Below are 24,202 nucleotides of genomic sequence, written 5' to 3' on the forward strand. Positions count from 1 at the left end.
AACCTACACTGACTCATCATCACCCAGAGTCCACAGTTCACACTGGGGTCCCCTCTTGGTGTCGTGCATTCCACAGGTTTTGACAAATTCATCGTGTCATGTATCCTCTCTCATGGTAACATACAGAGTGGTTTCAATACCCGAAAATCCTCTGTGCTCCACCAGTCATCCCTCCTCCAACCTGAGGCAACCCCTGAACTTGGTGCTGTCCCCATAGTTCTGCCTTTTCCATGATGTCACAGAGTTGGAATGTCGCAGTGTGCAGCCTTGTCAGATCGGCTTCTTTCACTCAGTGATGTGCATTCCGGGTTCCTCCATGTCTTTTCACGGCTGGACGGCTCATTTCTTTTCAGTGCCGAATAATATTCTGTTGTCTGGATGAGGCACAGTTTACTTACCCCTTCACCCACTGAAGCACGTCTTGGTTACTTCCACGTTTATTATGAGTGAAGCTGCTGTAACCTCCGCATGCAGGTTTTTGTGTGGACACGAGCTTTCGGCTCCTTTGGGTAAATGCCACGGAGTGTGAGTGCTGGATCACATGGTGAGAGCTTGCTTAGTCCTGACCCTCAGGACCTCAGAGAGCGACTGTGCTTGGAGATGGGCCTCCACGGAGGTGAGCAAGTTAAAAGAGGCCGTCAGGGTGGGTTCTAACAAGGTGTGACTGGCGTCCTCATAAGAAGAGGAGGTTAGGACACAGACGCGCACAGTTGGGCGATCACCTGAGGACACAGGGAGGAGACAGCCGCCTGCATGCCCAGGAGAGAGGCCTCCGGGGAACCAGCCCTGCCCACACCCTGATCTCAGACTTCCAGCCCCCAGGGCTGTGAGAAAATAAATTTTCATTCTTTTAGACCCTGTCCGTGGTATTTTGTTACAGCAGCCCGAGCAAACCAACACGATCCCCTGGAAGTGTTTCTGTTTGTGGGGTATTGAACTTTAAAATTCTGCTGGAGCTTCTGGAAACAAATAAAAATCAGTCTAGAGGCTCAGGTCCACAGCTGGCTCTATTCAGGGCCCATTTGCACTCCTCACTGGCCCCGAGCCACAGGCGGGGTCAGGGAGGTCACAGGGCTCCATGTGGCCGGGGCAGTGACGGGGTCCCTGTTCCTTCCTCCTGTGTCTGTTAGTGCCGCGCCGGGCTGGGCTCCGCAGGCATCACGGAGGCGAGAGAGGCCCAGCCTCCACCCTCGAGGAGGACAGGAGCAGCGGGGAGCTGGGACGTCCACTCACTCATTCACTCGTGGGAAAAACGTCAGTGCCTCCCAGACACCCAGCCCTGAGGAGCTAGACTCGCGACAGGGAGTGAATACTGGGCGAGAGACTCCTGGCACGTCCGGCGCCTGCTGGCTCTTTACAGCTTTGTCTCCAGTGACCGAGAGGGCAGTTGTGTCCTGAGGGCCCAAGGAGCCTCTGGCGCCTGGTGGTTTCCAGCTTCAAGCTTTCCGGGCATCAGAGATGCCCTGGTGTGGTGCTCAGTGTCCTGTGCTCTCCAGCCCTCTCTGCTGCCCGCGGTGTGGGAAGGATGGTTCTTAGAGGGCGCACCGTGCGAGGACGGCCTCATGCACGGGCTCAGCCTGCTGCCAGATCAGCTTTCCACAAGGGTCCAGAAACAGCTCCCCAGATTTAAGGTCTTGTGGATTTTAAAATTGGGGGTGTCTTCCTACTTCCTCCATTTCACGGATGAGGAAACGGAGACACCAAGAAGCAAATGACCTGCCCCGGAGCTGGGCCTGCACGCAGGCAAAGGGACTAGGTGGCTTTCTGCCCGCGTGCAGGGTCTCGGGCTTGTCCCAGACACTGAGTGTAGGACAGACCAGTGTCTCCTGGGGCCACCTCTTCCTAAAGCCGGAGGAGCTGACGCAAGGGCACCGGCATTCGGACTGACTCCAGGGCAAACTTGGGTCTCCCACCTTGACCGGCCCTGGGGGAAGCCCTCCTGGGGCCCGTCAGGCCTGTCCCCGTCCCCTGCGGCAACCCTGCGGCAATGATTTCCCCTTCCCCACCTGGGGTAGCGTGCTTTCACTCCTCCCGGGTCCCCGCACCCAGGCCCGTCTGGAACCTCTTCCCCTCCCCTTGGGTGCAGTGGAATGTGGTGCAGTTACAGTTCTGAGCTCCGCCTGCAGTCCTCGCAGGCTCGGCTCTCTCCCGGCTCCTCCCTTCGCCGTGAGGACAAGCAGAGACCCCGGGGGCGGGCCAGCCCCCAGCCAGGTCCCCGGTCACCACACCAGCTTTCACAAGTCTCCAGTGTGAAGGCACCCGGCTCCTCCACAGACTTGCGAGCGATGAGAAGTGGTTGGGGCTTCAAGCTGCTAAGTTTTGGGGGGGTTTCTTCCGCAGCACTAGCTAACTGACATACGACCACTGAGCCAGCCTGCCGCCCTCCTCTCTGTGCAGAAACCCTGGCTTTCTGCCGCGGGGGGAGAACCGACCCTTCGTGTCCCTGTGCCCGAAGCACGGTTGTCCTTACGTAGTCTCCCCCTCCTCAGGGCGGCGAGGGGGCGGGCTCTGCCCTGAGCTCCCGGCACCCTCCTGCCAGCCTCCCTGACCACACCCCAGCTTCCTGGGGCCCGTGACAAAGCCCACAGGCTGGGAGGGGTAAACAGCATGAAGTTATTGCCTCCCACTTCTGGAGGCCAGGAATCCAACATCAGGGCGTCAACAGGGTTGGTTTCTCCCGAGGCTCCGAGGAGGCTGCTCCAGGCCCCTCTCCCAGCTCCTGGGGGTTTGCTGGTGATCCGTGGCTTGTAGAAGCATCATCGTGATCTCTGCCTTCATCTACACATGGTGTCCCCCGTGCATCTGCGCCCGCATTTCCAAAGTTCCACGACACCCAGTCATGTTGAGTGAGGGCCCACCCGACTCCAGAACGACCTCGCCTTAACTCGTTTCATCGGCAATGACCATACTGCCAAATAAGTCACCTCTGACGTCGGGATGTTCATGTCAGTACTTGAATACTTGGATTTGGGGGCACACCCGTCACGTGGAGGCGGTGAGCGTGGTGGTTGCAGATGTTGCCCTTGAGGTTGATAGAGCTGCAGCCTCTTGGCTCTGCCGTGTGTCAAGCTCGGTCCCAGGCACCGAGGCCTCTGTGGCCCACGGGAAGTGCTCTGTGCAGACAGGCAGTGCACCACTGGGCTGTCCCAGCCTTTAGAATGGAGCGCCCGGTGCAGTGAATGTTCCATAAGGCACGGCCGTCATGTTTGAAATCGTCACTCCGCTCCCACCGCCTGCAGGCTCTCCCCTCCCTACCCGCTCTTTCTGCTCAGCACTTACACATGAGCCAGTCACTGCCGCCTGTGAAACACTGCTGCTCACCCTTACAGGCCCTCCCGCTGCCTCCCGGGTCTGGACCCTGCGGCTCCCTCACGTCTGTGTCCCCGTGAGCCAGGTCTCCCAGATGTCACCTCTCCCACATGGCTTGGGGCTTGGCCGTGTGGGTGGCTATGGGCCGTGGGATGTTAGCAAGCATGGTGCCAGCAGGGGCTCAACACACACAACAACATGAAGTGGTGGTCCTTCATGCCCAGTGCCATGCTAGGGGGAGGCCCAAGCAGCCGTGTGGAGAGGACATGTGGGTGGGAACCAAGATGCCCTGGTCCGCAGGCCAGGGAGCTCCTAACCGAGGGCCAAAACTGCCGGCCAGTTCCGTGGATGAGGCCATCTTAGACCTCCCTGCACTCCCAGGACCCCAGCCAAGCCTGAGTGAGGCAGGAGAACCATCCAGTCAACCCAGAGAGTCGTGAGAAAAAGAAATGGTTGTTGCTTTAAGCCCCCAGGTTATGGCATGGTTTGCTGAGCAGCAATGGATCTCCAACACCCCCTGCGTTGTCATCCCCAGTGTCCCCAGCCCCCCTCCCCCTACGGTTCACACCCTACAGCTGGCTTGCCCCCCATTGCTGTTATGGCCTGAATGGTCCCCCCAAAGTCATCTGCTCAGTCCTAACCCCCATATCTCAGAGGGACTGCATCTGGAGTCGGGGCCTCTAAAGGGGTAATTAAGGTAAAATGGGGTCATTAGGGTAGGCCCAATCCCGTATGACTGGGGTCCACATAGGAAGAGGACATCAGGACACGGACACACAGAGGGATGACCTGTGAGGACACAGGCAGGAGACGACGTCTGCACGCCAGGAGAGGCCGCAGGAGGCACCAGCCCTGCCCGCACCTGGATCTCGAAATTCCAGCCTCCAGATCATGAGAAAACGTATTTCTGTTGTTGGAGCTGCCCGGTCTGTGCACTCGTTACGCAGCTCGAGCTGACGAGCAGACCTGTCCCGCCGCCTCAGCAGCCCAGGGCCCCTCTCCTGCTGCAGCGGGGGGCCTGGCCCTGCCCGAAACGCAGCTCCCTGCTTCCAGGACGCTGCTTGCCCAGTCTCCACCCGGCTGCCCTCTCATCCAGGGCCCCTCCTGCTCCTCCCAGACCATCCTCCGAGCCTCCCTGGGGTCTGCCTGTAGCCCCTGCTCCTCTCGCTCCCGACTGCACCTATGTGCTCCTGGCCTGTGCCTCTCCCTGGTTCAGTCTCTGAGACCCAATTTCTCCCCTGGGTGTCTTAAACTTAACTCAGACTAACACGTCCACATCCAGACCCACCCTCTTCTCCCTCAGACCCTCCTCCCCCGGAACCTGAGTCTGAGGGAAGCTTTACCTGGGCCACCATCACCTCTGAGGAGATCCCGGCCTCCTGCTGGACCTCCCCAAGGCCCTTCTTTTCTCCTTCCATCTGTTTCCCAAACGCTTTTGGCAGAATCTCCCTGAAGTACAGATCTGATCCTGTTCCCTGGACGTTCTGCAGCTATAAGCCTCCAGCCACACCCTCGCACACCTGTGTGCCCTCTGCACTCACTGGCTTTGTTTAAGCCCCAAATCTACACTCTCCCACCCCAGGGCCTTTGCACAACCCAGTCCCTTGCTGAGTTAATTCCCCTATATTCTTCCAGGCTCTACTCCAAGGTCATTCTCTCCAAGAACGTTCTGTCAGCCCCTGCGTTCATGGACACAGCTCCCTGTCCATCTCTGTCACGGCATTTATCTGCCACAACTGTCGTGAGCAGACTCATCACGCCACAGGTTATTTGGTGGCACTTCCCCACACAGAGTGTGGCAGCCACTCTTCCCTTGTGTCCCCTGTGGGATCAGAGCCGAGCACAGTGCGTGACACCCAGAAGGTGCTCGGGAAGGACCTGTGGCAGCTGGTGGGGATATGAGGCTCTGATCATGGGGACTGAGTGGGAGGTGAAGGGCAAGGAGGCCCAGGCGGGCCAGGAGGAGTGATGGCTGAGGTTTGTGCAGGTGCCCTGGGGGCCCGAGGGGTCCCTGCTGCCTGCTCCTGGGTCTCTCCCTCCTCCTCCCTGTCCCCACCCTGCCAGCATCCTGGTAGGAGGCCCAGAGCTTTCCACCGTGGTCTCACAGCGTGCAAACCTTCCCCGAGCCAATGGTTTGGTCATTGTTCTCACAACCACGTCAGGATCGAACAAACAGATGTTTATAGTTAATCCCTAATTTTGCCATCAAAAAATATACAATGTTGGGTAGAAACCGAAGAGGAAAGAATTTTTTAATTTACAGTGTCTCCCCACCGCCCCACTCCTGAAATTTGAAATTGCTGAACGGCCTCCAAATTCAATATCCCAAGTCAAACAAATCTATGCGTTCTCCAAAAGGAAGTATTGAATGTCTGACCAAGATGGAGAGGGACGAGAAAGCCAGCGGAGGAGGGAGAAGCCGCCGCTCCACAGGCCGAGCACGAGCCGCTGCCCAGAACGCCTCTTCTCCGTGTTTGTTCGTTCTTTCTTCTGGTGTTTTAATGAAAGAAATGCCTCTGTGGGTTGGCGTTCCTCGAGGAGCTGGCCGCGGGTCTCAGATGGCGGTCAGTTCACCAGACCCTGGCTGGTCAGTGCCCACCCTCTGCCATCGGGCTAGGCCTGGGCAGGGTGCACGCTGTGCCCTCCTGGGGGACAGACCTGGGCAGGGACTCAAGACAGGGCTGCTGCCTGACTTCGGGCGTGTCAGGAGGGCTTGATGCTGGGGGACACCCTGGATCTGGGCCCAGAGGAGAAGCAGGAGGTCAGCTGGCAGAGCCAGGGCCAGCGGTGTGAGGGCCAGGGCGGCAGGGCAGGGAGAGGCGGGGCATGCTGGCAGGAGGCTAGGGAGGAGCCGTGCGGCCCCCTGCCTGTCCGCACACGGGCACAGAGGATGACACGTCGGGGAGGGAGCTCAATGACAGGGGCCACTTTCTGGACCTGCCCTGGGGCCTTCCCCACGCCTCCGCTAGAATTCACCTCCCCTCTTCTACTCCGAGGTCCAGTCTGTTCCTTGAGTTCCCGGTCCTCAGTTTCTGCTGGGACAAGTGGCCCTGTCTGCCCCTTCTCCAGCCTCTCAAATGGCCACCTGGGCCACTGTAGGTGACACCACCCTGGACTCCCAGGCACAGTCCCTTCCCCTCCACTTGGCTCCTGACCCCTTCTCTTGCACAGTCCTGTTCCTGGCCAGGCTTGTGGCTCCCTGCTGTCCTCCGACCTCGGCTGCCGCGGGGCCGCCCCGGCATCGAGGCTTGTGGGTGGCAGCGTTCCCCCAGGGTGAGTCTTGCAGAAGCTGGGGCAGCCTCTGCTTCACTGACGGGGACATTTACGTTAAGCAACCTGCCACGTCAGCCTAGAGTTTACTGGTTCCGAGGGACAGAAGCCAACCCTTGCTGGTTTGAACAGAGAAGAGCATTTGCTGGTCCACGTCACTGAGGACCTGGGTCTCCAAGGAAGGGAACAAATGCCCTCGCCGCGTGCTGCCCACTCTGAGCTGGTCCCTGTTGGGGTGGGACAAGCTGGTGGCAGGCTCCAGGCTGCCCTCCCACCTGACGGCCACCTTACAGGAAGGAACGTCTTTTTCCAACAGACCCGCTGTCCTGGGGTCCTGTGCTCGTCCTGTCACAGACCCCGTGGCAGGTGAGGCGGGGCCTGGGCTATGCACTCGTCCCTCATGCCGGAGCCTGGCTAGTCCTCAAACCACACAGGCCAAGGTGGGCTCCCTGGGAGAGGGCAGATGAGCCTGTGGAAGGAGGGGGAGGTGGGGCTGCTGACAGGTTCCACACAGCTGCCAGATGGCACTGCTCACGGTGGGGCCCCAGGATCCAAACTCGAGCTCCAGGTGAGGTGTGACCACCCTGTGGGCGTTGCATTATCCCTCCCATCCTGCCGGCTTGTCTGAACAACATGCCGGCATCCCCATGGGCTTCACCAGGGGACCCTCCCCACGTGGGGGTGCCTCTAAGGACTTCACCTTGCTCACACTGCATCCTCAGGCCCGTCTGCGCTGCGGGGTCTGACACCAGGACACGCTGTCGTCCCACCAGAAGGTGGCCATCAGGGCTGCGCTGGAGAGCAGAGCCTGGCTGACAAAATCTCTTGTGGAGGCTGGAGTCGCATCTCCTTCACCTGAGATTCTTTCAGCAAATATCTGCTGGGCAGCACGGTGGCAGGCGGGACGTGGCCGAGGGTGGGGCGCCGTGGGGATCAGCAACCACGGCCCCAGGGAAGCCGCGGCACCGTCTCTCCAACAGTCCAGAGACATCGGGGAGGAGCAGACCAGCGCTGCCAGAGCTGAGGGAGTCAGAGCGGCTGCTCCCCTTTCTGCAAACCCAGCTTCTCCCGAGGCATCTCTCCTGAGCATCGTGTGCACGGAGGCTGCGCCTTCAGGCCCGACCCTGGAGGCCCGCTCGGGGGCATCCTCCCAAGTGGGTCTCCCAGATTTCCCAGCTCCCGTTTCCATGCAGGGCCTCATGCCCACTCCCGCCGCTGTCAGCCTCCGGGCCCTTCCTGTCAGCATTCCCCGTGTGGCCGTACCAGCTTCCTGTCACAGGTGGCCCAGCTTAGAAAAGGCCAGAACGTTCAAGGGTGGCTCTTCTCAAGGCTGGGGCCGCACCAGCCAGCACAACTCCCTTCCATGATGAAATGTGGCCGGTGCCACATGCCCGACTCCCGTGACTTGACCTGGGCCCAGCGCTGCCAATGCACAGCGGCTGGAGGGCCAGAGGTGGCAGTCATCACCCCAAGCCACAGGCCAGCACCGCTGCATGCCAGGGGCTGACAACTACACATCCCGAGCAGCTCCAAACCGCCTGCAGGATTCGGGAGCTGGGGGTTAGCACAGGCGCTACGAAAAATAAATGATGTACCAGCGCGTTAAGTACTTTGCATTAGGTATTGAGAAGATCAGCAGCTGTGTGACTGTTACCCACCCTCTCGAGGCTAGGCAGCTTACACGTCTGTGAGGTAGGCTCCTGACCCCAGGGCAGTGCTCGGTGACCACGGGGGAGCAGTTAGAACCAGGTCACAGATGCCGTGGATGCTTCAGAGCAAGGCTCAGGGGATTGGTTTGTAGACAGTCTAAAGGAAGGGTTAGCGAGAGTCTGTAAGTCTGCCCCCTCCAGGAGCTGGTGTGTATCAGGGTGAGTGTGTGTCAGTGCGGCCCAAGCCCATGGCTGACCACCACCCCCCGGTGTCCGTCCCTCGTGCGCATTTGATCGAAGGTCAGGCATCAGGTGCGGGCTCTTTATTAATGGGATTCCTGAGGCAGCAGCCCCACGGTCAGAGTTTGGGAGGCAAGGTTGACCACGGGCCCGAGGCCAGGCTTGGGGGTCTCTGCGTGGTCCTGCAGGGGGAATGTGGGCAGACCTTCTATCCAGAAAGACCACTGCTTCGGAGAACGACTGGAGGTGGTGAGGACAGGTGAGGGCTCTGCCAGGGAAGCATCCCGCCTGCCCTGGCTCTGCTCCCCGAGGACCACTGTGGGCTGGGAGGACGGGGGTTAGGAGCCCCTTCGGGCCTCTCGTTGGCACCCCCATGTACAGGGATGGCCCAGAGGACGGGGACCTCGAGGGCACCTCCTGTGTAAGGGCACCGCGGCATCCGTCCAGCCGGCCCAGGCCCAGGCACCCAGTAGGCCAGGGTGTTCGTTTGAGTCTAGTCCAGGTCCTTCCACCCTTGGTCCCCCTGGCCCCCAGTATTGGTTCCCCCCCATCGCCACCCCATCGCTATCCCCGTCTCTGCTGTGTCGGCAGCCACCTGGCCTCCCCACCACAGGCATGGGACGGGCCTGATTACCCTGAAACCTAATTTTTCCAGGCTGGCACTCCGGTCAGCGGGGACTCGTATGTGTTTTCCTTGGCTGTCTTCTGACAACAGGATCGAGGAGGAGAAACATGTTGCGGGTGGGGTCTGTGGACCTCAAGGGCCCTGGCTCGCTGCTCCACTCAGCAAACCCCACCAGTACTCCGGTCTGGGGCCTGGACGTGGGGGCACCCAGGGCCCTGCAGGGTGCTGGCAGCTCCCTGCCTCTACCCACTGGATGCGGTAGCACCCGTCCTCCAGCTGTGACATTGTCAGGTGTCCCCTGGGGCAAACCCTGGCCCAGGGCCGGCAGGGCTGGGGAGAGAGACCCAGCACAGACCCCGGGGAGGGTGGCGTGTGCCAAAGGACTAGGTGGCCCAGAGCAGGAAGGATGACCTCCCACTTTTGGGGCGGTAACTGGCCAGGAGGGAGAGGTGGTCAGAGAGCTAGGGGGATGCAGGAGGGCAGGGGAAGGGAGAAGGTCTTGAGGTGGAGGTGAGAAGACTGGACCCAAACTCGTCTGTGGGCTGGGGTCTCCATGGGGGCGTACAGTCCAGGGACCAGGAGGAGCTGGGCGCAAACAGAACTACCGCATTTTTCGTGTGTGTGGGGAAGACTGGCCCTGAGTTAACATCTGTTGCCAATCTTCCTCTTTTTGCTTGAGGAAGACTGTCGTTGAGCTAACATCTGTCTGTGCCAATCCTCTTCTGTTTCATGTGGAACACTGCCACAGCATGGCTTGTGAGCAGTGTTAGGTCCGTGCCCGGGATCCAAACCTGTGAACCCTGGGCCACCAAAGTGGAGCACAGGAACTCAACTGCTACGCCACCTGGCTGGCCCCTCTACTGCACTTTTGAATCTAAAGACGAGAGAAGGAAAGCAAGCACAGCTCCTGAGGGAGTCTGGGGTCCCCGCTCTGCGTCACCGTCACGCAGGTCCGGGGGACGGGGGTTCCACTTCTTGGAGGACAAGGGCTGCCCCTGTCTGCCGTCCTCTACTTTGGGGGTGTCACAACACAGTGCCGTGGGCGCATGCTGCATGAGGGGTTCGTGGGTGGCACTGTCTGGAGTCGACAGAACCAGCACGCCTGCCGCAAGGTGGGGAGAAGCTCCAGGCCAGGGTCCCTCAAGGCTGGGCAAGCCCCATGACTCGGGCAGCAGCTCTCAGGGTCCGTGTGTGCCGGCTCATCACCCTCAGAGCAGCCCCGGGGGCAGTATGCTCACAGCATCCTGCCATACAGGTGGGAAACTGAGGCATAGAGTGGATAAGCAGCTTGCTCAAGGTCTCAAGTAAACCTACTTGTCGGGGGGCTTCCCAAATTCCCTCCTGGTGGCCGACCGGGCCACAGGAGTGTGGAGGCGAGTGCTCCAGGTGAGGGTGTCCATCGGGCTGCAGAGTTGAGAAACACTTTAGAAAGGTCAGAAAGGTCAGTGGGGCTGGAGGGGAGGGGGCTATGAGCTCAGTGGGGTGGGAACTCAGGCCCCGAGGTGGGGTGGGATCCACACAGAGGCTTCTAGAAGGTGGGAGTGGGGAGGTGGCAGGAAGCCCAGGCCCTGGAGTCCGAGGTGCAGCCGCCCCCTCGGTGATACCTGTTGTGGGTGAGGAGGGTGACCGAGGCGTCCTCGTCAGCCTGTGGCCGAGGAGTGCCCCCTGCTGAGGACCAGGCCCAGCTGCCCGTGCTCTGGGGACGGCAGTGTGACAGCTGTCCTGGGAGCCGGCCCTTGGGGTCTCCATTTCCCGGGCAGTGGGGCTAGGCTCCTCTGGAGAAGCAGGAGGCAGAAGGTTGGGGGGCGAACAGCGTTCCAGCTCCAGGACTGTGCCGCCCGCAGCTGCCTTTCCACAGGGCTGGGCAGCCAGCCTCAGCCACCTGCCACCCATGGGGCCCCGCTGGGCCTGGGCTGCATGGTCCCCTGAGCAGAGGCTTCTGCTGTGTCGTGGCCCAGTGCAGACTGTCTCCTGGAATCGCTCACCCCACACAGCTCGGCCCCCAGCTCCCAGAGGCTCAGAGTGCAGCTGTGTGGTGGAGGGGCCACGGCCAGAGGCCAAACCTGCCGCTGGACACTGCCTCTCTGCCCACCGGAGTCGCCGTGGCAGTACTCCCTCTGCCTGGCGCTCTGGACCTTTACAACACACACGCACTGTCACACTCACACGCTTGCACACACACATCAGCACACACATACTCGCATACATTCGCACACAACCCACACACTCCTGCTCACACCCCCTTGCACGCCCTGCAGAGCCTCCGGGACAAGGGCTGTCGGTGGAGGAGCACAGCCCTGGGCGCCGCCTGCTCTGAAGTGGACGTCCCAGGCTCCCGGGGCTCAGCGTCCTCATCTCTACCACAGCAGAATCTCGAGCCAGAGGGCAGGCCGCTGAGTGGCCCGTGGAGCCTGCGTCCCTCTCGGCCGCATCCCGCTGGGGCGATCCCTTTGCGGAGCTGGAGCTGTGATGCCCGGGGCAGCCCCGCGTCCATGTGGTGGTCAGGGGGCAGCGCTCTTCTCACAGCTCCAGCCGAGGCTCCGACTGGGGGACACCAGCCAGCTGGGCGCTGGGGCGTGGGTCACACTGCTGGGCCCTGTCTCAGGACGGGGGCTGCCTGCCAGAACCAGGAGGACTGAGGAGGGAGTGGGGCGGGAGAGGCACGCTGGCACCGTGCTGTGGGAGAGATGGGGGTTTAGAGAACCAGACAACTGGGCAGTAAGAGCCACAGTGAGCCACGGGGCCTGAGCAGGGGACCACAGGCACCTGGGGGAGGACCACACAGGTGGGAGCAGGGCAGACAGGTGTGTGGGGATCCAGGTGCAGAGTGAGGATGGGGCCTGGAGCTGTGGGGGTGGGGGCTGCATGGGGGGGCGGGGCTTTGGTAGGACGGCCAGGCCTGTGGCAGAGGGAACACAGGCCTGGCCATAGCTGGAGGTGGGACGAGGCTCGGCAGCAGATCTGCCCTACTCTCTGGTCTTGTGGTGGCTCGCTTTCCTCGTGGATCTGGTCTCCTCTCTGAACCACCTCTCTCCCTGGCACAGGAGCTGGCACTTGTTTGTTGAATGCTGCCAATGCCCCCCAGTGCTTTGTTAATGTAGGGCAAAAGGTGGGGTGAGAAACAGAGATCGTTTCTACAGGTGGGTTCTCTCCAGCTATGGTGCAGGCGACACCCCCCTCAGCTTCTGAAACCACAGTTCTCTTTGTGTGGCCTGAGAGTGTGTCTTCGTTTAGCTATCAATTCCTCATTTTAGCTTGTGGCCAACTGAGACCCTTAGATTGTTTTCACAGGAGCTCTTGCCACACTACGGGGTGGACGCCGTTGTTGCTGGGAGGCAGGGAGCAGATTTCTCACCCTTGGCTGGTTCTGCCCCAATCCTGACACTCACTGAGGCTTGTCCTTCTCTGTGCTCTCCAAAGCTGCCTTTGTCTCCCCCACCCAACCTCCCTGACAAGGCCTGGACTGTCACCATCTGCAGGCCGTCGGTTTCTCCTTTGGAGGTTCTTAGTGGAAACACGAATGCTCTCTGAGCGGGAGATGGCCCGGATTAGGTCAGTTTTTCCCAAACTCCAGTTGTGTGGGCGCCGCCAGCTGCGTGCCTCAGCACCTACAGACGTCGTTCTTGCAGTAGGCCTGCCGTGCCCAGCGAAGCCACGGCTGACAGTGACGTCGGTGCTGGTTACGCGTCTCCACCAAGTGCTCCTGCAGACTCACGTTTGTTAATGCTGTGCGCAGCCTTCCCTTGCCGCCTGTGAGCCATGGCGCTCGGCACGGGCCGGCTGAGGGAGGGCTGCAGCTGACTCCTTTCCTGGCCTCAACGCCTCACCTCCCTTTGCAGTTCCCCCTACGGAGAGGCAGGCTTCCCACCCCTGGGGCCTGGGCCAGGGGGATGGGGCGCTGGAGGCCCTGCCTGGGCCCTGGAGTGCGTGGTCCCTCTTGTACATCTGACGTTGCCATGGGACCAATGTGCCCTTCTGGCCCTGAGCCTCCTGCTGGCCCGGGAGATGAGACAGCCAAACCCAGCTGAGCACCATCCTTAGCCCCACGGCCGTCAGGCCACAGGCAAGCAGGCGGGTCCCCAGCGTTGTCATGTGAGCTTCTGTGGCTGTTTGTAACAGCATCACACAGAGTGGTTCCTAGTGAAGGCCCCGCACTCGGGCCATTTCTGGATACCGGCGTGTGTCAACTTGCCCTGAGGCCTCCGTGTGCTGGTCACAGGCTGCTCCTTGGCATGGGTTGCGTCCACCCGCAGCTGAGTGGTCCAGGGATGGGTCGTTGTCCCATTGTGAGGAGGAACAGACGAGCCCAGAGAGCTGAGGCCACTCGGCCTGCAGCCACCTCCCCGTGACGTCTGGGTGTGGGAGTGCCCCCGACCTCAGGGCCCCGTATGTGCCTCCTGGGGCTGGCACAGCAGCGCACCACAGACTGGAGGCTCACACGGCAGAGCCTTTTTCTTCTGCTTTCCGGAGGCTGGGAGATCACAGTGGGGCAGGCTGTTTCCTTCTGAGGCCGAGGGAGACTTCGACCTGGGCCTCGCCTGCTTTCAGGCTTGGCTGGCCATCCTTGGCATCCCTTTTCGTGCAGGTGTGTTACCGCAATCTCTACCTTCTTCTTCACATTACGTCTCCCTGTATGTGTGTCTGTGTCCAAATTTCCCCTTGTTGTAAGGACACCAGTCATACTCCAAGACGACCTTGTCTTAGCTGGTTGCCTCTGCAATATCCCTATTTCCAAATAAGGCCGCCTTCTGAGGTAGCGGAGGTTAAGGAGTCAACTTATGCATCTGGAGAGGACACAATTCAACCCACCACAGCCCCCAGCCTGACCGTCCGCGCTGTGGCTACAGCCCTGCCTGGTTGTTGGCTGCTAGGAGAGTGGGGGCGCCTACTTGGTGGGGCCCCCCCGGGCTTTCAGGGAGAAAGGCAGGGACGGGGTGTGTGGGGTAGGTCCCCGCTTTGCCAGAGAGGGACAGGGTGCTCTTGTGCACACGCTGTCCGGTAATGACCGCGGAAGCACAGACAACCCCGTCTCTGGGGCAGGGACTGCACGGGAGAGGGCAGGAAGGTCTGCCTGCTCGGACATGTTCATCGTGGACCATGAAAAAGAATCACAAAAACGATTTAGAAAAATTCTTATTAAAAATAGCTCTAAACTCTGGAAAACAGGACCTACCTGGTAGGCAGGGTGAGGAGCCGTGAGCTAATGGATGGAAACACCGCGGGCGTGGTGGCTATTATTAGCGTTGGCCGTGCTGGCCGGGAGGCGGCTCCAGGCTCGCAGCCCTGGCTGAGCGGCCGGCCAGGTCCCTCCAGCTCGGCCCCGAGGAGCCCTTGGAGCCAGCCCTGCCTGCCGCGGTGGGCACAGAGACAGGCCCGGTTCAGACGGGCGGCCCTTCCCCTCCCGGGCCCTGTGGCCTCTGGACAGGTGTGAGAGCCTGAGGCCCCCGCCGTCCCAGCCTTTTCCGGCCCTGCCTGCCCGCTGCCAGGCGGCGGCCCTCGGGCGTTGGCAGCGCGGGAAGCCTCCAGCTGGGCGGATGATGGATGGGGCCGCGTCAGCGCTCGCCTGAGAGCGGAGTGTGTGTGTGTTTGACATTTATTTACTGTCCGTATAAACACTAACACCTATGAAGCACGCTCGGTGTGTGATAGCTTGGCTGAAGGCAGCTCTTAAGTCCATAAATTATGCACACCTCGCTAATGAACGCGCCGGCCGGCCGGGCAATGCTGTTTACCGCCAGCCGGAGTTTCCATATAAACCCGGCTGCAGCGAGCCAGGGTTGGGCACAGTCACGGGCCCGCCTGGTCAGACTCCCTCCTTCCTTTCTTCTTTTTTTAAAATCTCTCCTCCATCGTCTTTTTTCTGCCCCCCCTAAAGGTTTGACATAAAACTGAAGTCAGTGTGTGACTTTGCGGCACGGAGCCCGTGGGGGCCGGCCCATCTGGCCCGGGCTTTGGGGACGGGCGTGGCACGAAGAACATGCGGTTTGACAAATCTCAGGGTAGGCTTATGGAGGAATGACAGTGGCGAGGTCACCACGGAGCATGCCGTCCACCTGCGGGCCAGGCAGGGCTGCCAGGCCCGTGAGTCAGGGCGCCTGGCGGGAGATCAGGGGCTGCGGAAACCACAGTCCCCACACGTGTTGACATGGCAGCCCGGCGGCCCCTGAGACCCCTCTCAACGCTGGGTGTGGCTGTCCCCAGGGGACGTGGGCTCCCTCGGGGAGCCCTGAGGCCTTCCCAGCAGCATAGTCCTCGTGCCAGATGTCTCTCGGGGCTCAGGCTTCTCACCTGAGAAAGGGGGCATGTGGCAGGCCCCTGGCTCCCCAAGCTCCAGCTGCAGAGCCTGTCTTGTGTGCCCAGCCCTGTGTGGCTGGGGGGCACCGGGGTCCGGCCTCCAGGCAGTACTGCCCTGCAGACCTGACTGCCACATGCTATGCGGCCTCAAGTTGGTGGTGGGGGGAGTTCTTACCCTCTCTGTGCCTTGGTTTCCCCACTTGAAAAGTGGAGGAGGCCATAGCATCTGCCCCTGAGGGGCTGTGAGCAAGTGTTTTGCCCACTGGGCCAGACCCAGAGTGGCTGGGATATCTGCCAGGGGCTTCCGGGCACTTCCTGTGGGGTTGGGGGCTCTGCCACGAGGGAGGCAGGGGAGGCTGTGGCCTGTGGTGTGACTGGCCTCTGTGGGGGCCTTGCGATGGCCTCCGAGGGGTGTGCGCTTGTGTGTATGTGTAGGGGGCGATGCCCCCAGGTGCCTGGCACTGGCTGACCCTGTCTTTAGGGACGGTGTGGGCCATCCTGAGCATCTGAGGGGGAGGCACAGATGGTCCCTGCAGCACTCGGGTCCCCGGCCATCCCAGGACCAGCTGTCCATTCCGCTCCTCCTGGCCTGGCCCACAGCTCGTGGACACATCCTCTCTAGAACATTCTGCCAACAGTGTCTGGGCCCCCACGAGGGTGGGGCCCAGTCCAATTCGGTCTGGGTCTCTGGCCGTGGTATACAGAAGGTCGTCTATAAATGTCACAGGGTGGGTAGGAGGCAGGAAGTGCCATGAGCAGATGTGCGGACGCGGGAATTCTCCTGGCACCCTCCCTGCCTCCTGGGGTGTCTGCCCTCCGTGAGGGGCATTGCCCCCACACCCTGCTGCTGGGGCCAGGTGGGGAACTCCGTCCAGCCAGCCCTGAGCCCATGGGGACTTTGTGGAGCTGGGCTCCACGCTGGGCCCTGCTCCTGAAATGCACACCCAGTAAGGCCTGGGCTGCTCCCCACTCTGCCACTTACTTCTGGGCCAGTCGCTTTGTCTTCAGGAGTCCCAATCTCACCCTCTATCCATCAGGGGTGATGAAGCCCGCCTGGGGGCCTGCCGTCCACAGGGTAGTTCTGAGAGGCTGTGGGCTGACAGCGTGTGGGTGTGGTTGTAGTGTTCAAGATGCTGGCCTAATCAGCAAAATCACGGAGGGCTTCCTGGAGTAAGGGACATGCTGGTCATAAACCAGAGGATGTGGTTGGGAGGGGAGATGCAGGAGGTGTGCCCGGCGGGAGGGCAGCACAAGTAAACCTCAGAGCCCAGTGGCCTTGTGTGGCAGCAGCGTGGAGCTGGGGGCAGGGACGGGGTGGGCCCCAGCTCCACACTCACCCACAGGAGACTGCAGACCACTCTGAGGCTTGAGGCTCGGGAAGGGATGTAAATTGCCCAGGTCACAGGAGAGAGACAGGAAGCCAGCCCACCCCACCTTGCTCCGCACGGCCTGGGCTGCTAGGACACTGGCTCGGAGGCCCACGGAGTGGGGCCACTTGCCGCCAGCTTTATTAAATTCATATTTCCACCTCTGTCCCACACAAATATCTGTATTTACCATCAACTTTGGCAGTATTTATTTTCTAAAGTAGTTCTGTTTAAACAAGGAGTTTCTCTCTTAAATTCATCGACTCCAATTTCCTGTGGACCCCGGCCCTCCACGGAGCTGACATTAATCATTTGCATACTGCAGGTCCTGTGGCCTGGAGGGCCTCCTGCAGGCACCGGGTTCTGCCGTGGCTCCCCCTGACTCTTCCAATTAGGGCGGGGGGATTGGACACTGGGTGTCCCCACCCTATCTGGCTCCTCGCTGTGCTGTCACATCCCTGGTGACCAGAGGCAGAGGTGGCCGGGCAGGGTGGGGCAGGGCGATGACACCACCTCGACAGCTCTGGGGTCCCAACCTGGCTTGGCGACTCCAAAAGCTCCCTCCCTCTGGGGATCCCGGCTTGGACCTCAGCCATCCCAGCCCGCTGTCTGCATCCGATGCTGCCGCCACCACAGATGGTCTCCGTGCCTCAGTTTGCTCATCTGTGAAATGGGATGCTGCGTCCCCCTGCCTGGCGTGGACTGAGTTAATACATGTGAGGTGCTGAGGGTGGCCACAGGTGCCTCTGCTGTTGTTGAGGTTCGTGCCGTTCGGAAACAGTGGGTGCTCCGTGGGGCCGTTCCTGCCCCAGCCCTGTGGGGTTCCCTCAGCAGACTTCCTGCAGCACCCCGGGCACCCGCACTGCTGGCAGGGGTCGCGCTCTGGGACCCTCTGGAGTCCTAGAGTGTGAGGGACAGCCCGGACACGCAGCTGCCTTGCCTGCTCCCGCTGGGTGGCCATGCTCCCTGTTTGTTTCCAGTTGGGCATCTCTGCGGTGACCCGGAGCTAGGTGTCGGCTGTAACAGCCGGGGGAGTGTGGCTCCAGCAACAGCAGGGAGGGGCTGAACTGGAAGGTCGTCAGATGAGGGGAGGCCCGAGTGTTGGGTCTGGAGAGAGACAGTGAGGGGGTCAGCCCCAGGAGATCCTGAAGCCAGGACTGCAGGTGACAGGGTTAGCACAGTTCCCCGGGCTAAGGTTTTGTGAGCGCTCACAGTGTGCCATGTGCCGTGCCATCGGATCCACTCAACAGCCTGACTAGCCCATGTACAGATGGGGAAACTGAGGCACAGGGCAGGTGAGCAGCTCACTCGAGCTTGCACAGCTGGTGAGCTGGGGGGCCTGGGGTTCCAGCAACCTGACTTGGACCTGGCGGCTTGGCTCCTGTCGGCTGCACAGAGCCCTCAGCTGGGGACGTCTCAGGAAGAGGTCCCAGGCTCCAGTGCGGGGGTCTTCAGGGAGGATGGGCCTCGTCCGCATGCCTGGCTCTCGACAGTGGGACGACATGTGCCAGAGCAGAGGTCCAGGCCGGTCGTCGCCGAGGGAACGGGGCTGTGGAAAGGAACCCAGGCGCTGTTTCCAGAGCAAGGAGCCCAGCCGGCCCAAGCCCCCACCTCCAGGAAATATGCGAACGTCGGGGTCCCATCCGGGCTGCTCACCTTACAGGTGCGGGAAACCGACGTCCAGGGCAGGGAAGGAAGATGAAGCAAATTTCCGGAGCTCCAGCCTCGCCTCCCGATTACCCCTCCCCCTCCCTAAGCTTCTCTCTGAGGCACCAAGGGCAGCGGCCAATTCTCCCCTATGCCTCTGGTCAAAGCCCCAAAGGTGAGTGGAGGCCTGTGTCAGTGAGATGCTGCTGTGTAACAAACTGCTCCAAGGCTGAGTGGTTAAAAACAGCAAGAACACTCAGATTGCTCCAGATTCTGCAATCTGGCGGAGCTGGGCAGGGGCAGCTCAGCTCATCTCTGCTCCGCATGGTGTTGGCCGGCCTGCCCAGCTGTGCCAAGGTGGCCCCAGGAGAAGGCCTGGCCGGGAGCTGGGGGATGGCTGCCCCTCCCTCTCCACGCTCTGTCCTCTCCAGGGCCCCTCTCTCCTCACAGCTTCTCCTCCTCGGGGTCCGGGAAAGCTTCTGGTCCTGGCGGTCCGGGAGGCCAGAGCACTCTGAGAGGGACGTTCCAGGAAGTGGGCGTGGGAGCTTCGAGGCTCTGAAAAGTACAGCCCGTGGGGACGAGGGCCCTCCGGCTGCCTTCCGCTGGTCAAGGTGAGTCCCGAGGGCATCCCAGATGACGCAGGTCTCCAGGGAGGAGCAGCCGTGGGGACAGAGAGGAGGGATCCTCCGCTGGTCTCTGCTGACAGTCAGTGCGGCCTGCAGGCCACTCAGAGGTGTCCTGCTGGTGATAGAGCTGGGCGGCCTTCCCAGGGGGCAGGGACAGGGTCAGGTCTGGGTTTGAAGCAGGTACCTGGGGGCTGGGGTAGTGGTGGGCGAGCGGGGAGAGGCAGAAGGAGTGCTGAGGACTGAATCCTGCCCCCCGAGTCCACGTGCTGAGCACCCCTCCATGTGCCTGTCAGAGTGGGGCCCTAGGGGAGGAGACCCAGGCTGAATGAGGCCCAAGGGTGGGCCCCGTTCCCATAGGACTGGAGACTCATAAAAGGAGGAGGAGACGCCAGAGCTTTCTCTGCCACGTGACGACACAGGGGGAAGGTGGCCATCTGCAAGCAGGAGGAGAGGCCTCACCAGAACCCACCATGCCAGGCCCCTGACCTTGGACTTCCAGCCTCCAGACCTGGGAGGAACGGACGTCTGTCGATTAAGCCCCGACCTGTGGAGCTTCCTGATGGCGGCCCCAGGACTGAGACAGCCCAGAAACTGGTTGTCCCCGACACCATCACGGGGGGACGTCTGCTAATCTGTGGCCTCTGCTGCTGGTGGAGCCTGTCCTCTTCCACCTTGGCCCCCCTGTTCCTGCCTCAGGGCTGGAGAAAGCGACCTTGGCCCACACAGGTCATCAGATTCCTACCAGGTACAGTGGCGGGGCGGGTGGTCCCACGCCTGGACTGGCCACATGGCTGACCCTCAGAGTCCTTGTCCCGGGAGCTAGGAGAGCACCGGAGGGCAGAGGCTGAGCGGGAGAAGCAGAACCACTGCGTAACCTGGGGGGCCCAAGGGAGGGGAAACTGAGTCCTGATCTCGTCCTTTGAGCCTTTGGGTCCAGTCAGGTTCTAGCTGCTTCCGGGGATCCTTGGTTCTTGAGCCAGTTTGCGCTCTCCTCACCAGCCTCAGTCAGGGTGTCATCACGGTGTGTCCGTGATTCGGTGTATGTCGTCTAAACCCACCCTCGGAACAGTTGCACCCACAGCGCAGACACTGCTATGGTTCCCGTTTTCCACGAGGGGGCCAACTGGACGAAGCGTCACAGCCTGGGGCTGAAACAGCAGATGTCTGCCCTCTGGCAGTTCTGGAGGTGGAGGTTGGAGGACAGAGGTGGGCGGGGCGTTGCTCCCTCTGAAGGCTCTGGGGTGTGGGAGACGGGGGCGTCCTTCCTGCCTCTTCCAGCTCCTGGGGCCTCAGCATCCCTGGGCTCATGGCCACATCTCTCCAACCTCCCCTCCATCTTCACGTGGCTTCTCCCCTCGTGCGCCTGGGTGTGTCCTTGTCTCCTCTTGTAAGGACACCAGTCATTGGATTTGGGGCCCACCCTAGTCCAGTACATCCTCCTTTTAACTAATCACATGCAAAGACTTTATTTCCAGATAAGGCCGTGTTCTTGGACTCCAGGTGGACGTGACTATTGGGGGACACTCTTCCACCCACTATGGCAGCAAAGCTGGGATTCACTCCAGGCCTGTGCATGCCCACCGCTCGGCCCCCACGGTGAACTTCTCTCCTCCCCTCTCGGGGTAGTCGCCCGGGTCCCTTCTGCACTCTGAGCTCTCTGTACTGAGGAGTGGAGCAAATACAGTGGCCTCGGAGAGGGGGATCAGGAGTGGAGAGCAGCTGCCCCGCCTCGTGTCCGGGGGGCACCCTGCTCCTTCTATGTCTGTGCCTGCCTGTCTCCCTGCTGCTGCACTGAGGTGGCCTCAGGCGGGTGGAGGGGAGGACGTGCAGGTGCTGAGGGGACAGCTACCTCTCTGGAACCCCCTTGGGCGGGACCCTGGGGACACCTGGCTCTCAAGCCAGCATCGAGGTCCACAGCATCAGGTTTGTATTTTTTCTTCTTTTTACATTGTCAGATAAAAATTGTATATATTTAAGGTGTATAATGTGATGTTTTGATAGACGTATACATTGTGAAACGATTGCCAGATGAAGCTAATTAACATGCCCATCACCGCACATGGGTACCATTCTTTTTTTTGTGGCGAGAACCCTTAAGGTCAACTCTCAGCAAATTTCCAGTGCACGATACACTGGTGTTAGCTGGAGCCGCAGAGCTACGCCCCACAGCCCAGGACTTACTTGTCTTACGGCCGAGACTCCGTACCCCTCAGGCTTTTCTTAGATTATTTGGTTGGGGGCAACCTTCAAGCGCATGAGTAAACCCTCTGGATGCTCCCTCTGTAAAAGACTAAAATCTTACCAGCTGAGAGTCACCCCCCTCCCTGTCCCGCCTCCACAGGCGTCCACCTTCACCTGTCTGGAGCACAACCTTTCAGACATTGAAGTGCGTTTGCACTTACACTCGTGTCTATGGTAGAAAACATATAGCGTTGCTCTATGGCGTTTAACTTTTTTGGGTTGAATTTTCAAGCAGAAAGGTGCAAAGTGCCTGTATCCCCATTGTGCGGCTCCACGGTCTCCTCGAGCAGCCATTGTTGGCGCCTCTCTGCCCCTCCCCCAACGGGTTATCCTAGCAAATCGCAGGCAGCACCGGGGCAAGCACCTCAGCACCCGCTGTGCCCCGAGGTAGGCGCCTTTGTCCTTAACAACACCATTCCCCCCACCTGTACACTTAAAACTAGCAGCCCTTCCTTCATGCCATCCCACACCCCATCAGTCTTCACATTTCCCCGATTGTTGCAAAAACGTCTTCCTGCGATTGGTTTGTTTGACTCGGGATTTGCTGGGCTGTCAGAGCCTCCCAGGATCGTGTTTCTACCCCTCAGCGCACAGACCGCTCCTCTGCTGCGCGGTGCGTCTCAGAGCCCCGTCTTGCCCAAACCTGCAGGAAACCGCGAGGGCTTCCTGCCTGATCTCGTGACACCTCTATTGAGGAAGACGCATTCAGCCCGGTCTGGGGTTTTGCTACAAAAACAAGGTGGCAATTAACATTCTTGTCCCGCTCTTTCTGTGAACTCCGAGTGTTTTTCTAGGGACAATGGGCAAACCACTTCGCCTCTCCGAGCCTCGGTTTCCCCTTGGTGAGGGGTGGGGAGCACGCCTAGATTCTGTCATCATTTACATTCGAGGATCACTCCCTGAAGTCAGCCCCGTGAGGCCACATTTTTCTCTGTGAAGGCAGACAAGGCACTCGGCCTGGATTGGAGGCAGCGTACAGCGCGGGGCCCTGGGCCCACCGACGAGGGACCTTTCAGTTGTCTGGGCTGTTTGCTATCCCAGCCTCTCCTGGCCTCTCCCAGTCGACTCCCAGGCAGGCAGAGAGGCCAGTGCCGACTGACGAGGCCACACGGACACCCTGGGGTCTGTACTGGTTTCCTGTGGCTGCCGTAGGGAAGCACAGGAAACTGGGAGCTTAAACCAACAGACATCTACCCGCCCCAGTTCTGGAGGCCACAAGAGTGAGACCAGGCCGCGCTCCCTCTAGAGGCTCTTGGGAAGATCCTTCCTGCCTCTTCCAGCATCTGGGGGCTCTAGGTGTTCCTTGGCTGGTGGCCGCATCACTCCAACCTCTGCCTCGGTCGTCACGTGGCTCTCCCTGTGTGTGTCTGTGTCCTCACCTCTCATAAGGACACCAGTCTTTGGATTTCGGGCCCCCTGGGATAACGTAGGACGATCTCCTCTGGAGATCCTTAACTCATTGCCCCTGCAAAGACCCTACTTCCAAATAAGGTCAAACTCACAGGGGCCGGGCAGACATGACACTGGGGGGACACCAGCAACCCCTATAGGGCGTATACCCTGGAATCACAGTAAACTGCGGCCTCACCCGCCAGGGAACCTGGGGACTGCTGGCGAGGTGGAGGGAGGGGCTTGGGTGGCCTTGGAGAAGCCCTTCAAGTCCAGCTTGTATTTGTTTTCTAAGCTGCACAAAGAGCTGCCACACACTTAAAGACCACAATGACACAGACTGACGATTGGGTGGTCCCCGCGGTCAGGAGCCCAGGTGTGGTCCAGGTGACACCTCTGCTCCGGGTCTCCAGGCTGCTGTCTTTGCATCATGAGGGGCTGTAGTCTTATCGGGGGCTCCAGTCCTCCCCCAGCTCCCTGTGGTTGGCAGAATTCAGGTCCATGGGATGGGTTGGCAGCTGTGGGATGAGGCTGTCTGCTGGGAGCTGCCCTCACTCCCGGAGGCCACTCATGGGGCTGCACTGGCTCCAGGAGCAGTTCACACTACGGCTGTCTGCACGCTCCTGGGCCGTGGGGGGGTGGCGGTGCGTCACCTTCTTTTAAAGCCGTCCCCCATTAGGTAAGGCCTACCCAGGACAGTTCGATTAGTACCCTGATTAGTCACAGATCCTGTCGCAGTCCCAGGAGGGCACTCGGGGTGGGCCATGGACCATCTCAGGGTCCTGCCCACCACACCTCCCAGGAGAAGGGGATGTTGGAACTTCAGCAGTGGGGGCTGTATGGGGGGACAGTCAAGGGAGTGGGAGCTGGGAGTGGGGTGACCAAAGAGGCGGCATTGCATGTGCAAGAGAAGTCACAGAAAGGGGCCAACAAAGATGCTCCCCTTACGCCTGCAGACGTGTTCTGAGAGCTGACTTCACTCACGCCCAGCTCAGAGCGATGCCACCGGCAGACGAGCTCGCCACCCTTCCCCTCCCCACCACTACACCCTGACTGGGCAACTGGCGAGCAGGTGGGGGTCCACCGCGGCTCCTACCAGGGGAGGGGAGATGGTGCGAATTGGATCAAGTTCAGAACTTTCCTGGTCCTACAGGATGAGACACTAATTTCTGAAATGAGACTCAGTTGCATATCTCCATTGCTAAAAGATGGGCCAGCAGTTACGGGACACACTCAGGTGTGGTGAGAAAATTCCACGTGTTCACCAAACCCATCTTGTTTCTCCCATCACCTGAGGGGGTGCCTTTCCCCTGACCCTGGTGATCCAGTGCTGGGGAACAGGCCCTAGCCAGCGCAAGGCGGGTGGGGGAGACGTGCCCCTTTCCAGGTTGGTCCCCAAACCTCCTGCACCTGCTGTCCTTTATCGTCTCTTGGTCCTTGCAGAGGATCCAGGCAAGGATGCTGAGGCCATCTAAAATAGTGGAGTCACCAAGGGGAGGGAGGCTGGATCCCAGTCACCACAAGGAGGAGGCTGGATCCCAGTCA

This window comes from Equus quagga, chromosome 6 (genome assembly GCF_021613505.1).
Source record: "Equus quagga isolate Etosha38 chromosome 6, UCLA_HA_Equagga_1.0, whole genome shotgun sequence".
NCBI lineage: Eukaryota > Metazoa > Chordata > Mammalia > Perissodactyla > Equidae > Equus > Equus quagga.